Below are 1,209 nucleotides of genomic sequence, written 5' to 3'. Positions count from 1 at the left end.
TGCCCATATTTTACACCACACCTCAATAGCTTGGGACTAAGCCAAGATATCTCAAAAACCATTGGAAACGATGATAAGGCAATAGAATTGGTGTTTCAGTTTTTGAAATCACAAAATTTACTGACAAAAATATAAATTGATCGGAAGGAAAAAAAAATAAATAAATAAATAAAATAATCAAATTAAAATATAAATGGCGTTGATGACCAATGCATTTTGGCGCCACTGAACAACCAAACAAACAAACAAAGTAAATCCAACCATTGCAGCGAGTACAACTAAAGGAACAATTGAAGCGTGAGTGGACTTATGAAAATTGTGAATAAATATTTTTGTTTGTGATAAAACGAACATATTACTTTCACTTACTAATATTTGAAATATATAATAGGGGGAAATATTACGATACTGAAAAATTTCGAATTAGTTTTCGGAATACACGTTTTGAGATCTTTTGAGTCCAAATAGCCAAATTTCGTAATATGTCTTGTGTGTGTGTGTTAGACGGATTCTTCTGGAAGCTCGTTAATTAATAAAGCTAATTACTATAGGGCAATAAACAGAGGCAATGCTGGCGCGGTTCCAAGATGACCTAGATCGCGAGTTGACACGTCACACATTTACATATTTAAAATGGCTATATATCTAGGATGTGACAACAATCGATTTTTCCTATTTCTTCGATTTTCACTAAAATGGTACTAACGATTTTTATTTAAACTTGGTATGTCAACGTACAATTGAATGTTATTTAATATCAATTGGGTCTAATCTTATTTAAAATATTTTGACAGAGCTTAAAAAAGTATTTTACAAAAAATGTATGTAAAAAAAGGACCATCTTACCTATTAATCCTGGGTGTGAATAATAATTAACAATGACTATCAGACAATTTTTGACGAATCGGCATTTTATGGTACGAGTCGGGTGTGAACATTCTAAGAAATACAGGCAGATTAATGGGGTACCTCAGGGATGTGTCCTCAGTCCCACTCTATTTTCTCTGGCTATAAATGAATTAGGACTCAATTTACCTAGGGGAGTTAAGCCACTTTTGTTCGCTGACGATCTGGCAATCTTCTATCGATCAGGCAGTATTCAAGATATTCACCTGAAACTACAAGACGCAATAAACAGAATAAAAAACTGGTCATATACGGTCAATATTCAATTTTCCATAGATAAGACAAAATGCCTCCACTTCAGTA

This window comes from Halyomorpha halys, unplaced genomic scaffold, assembly GCF_000696795.3.
Source record: "Halyomorpha halys isolate HHAL.00 unplaced genomic scaffold, Hhal_1.1 Scaffold2486.1, whole genome shotgun sequence".
Lineage (NCBI taxonomy): Eukaryota > Metazoa > Arthropoda > Insecta > Hemiptera > Pentatomidae > Halyomorpha > Halyomorpha halys.
The sequence above is the reverse complement of the archived record's forward strand: the minus strand, read 5'-3'. Positions refer to the sequence as shown.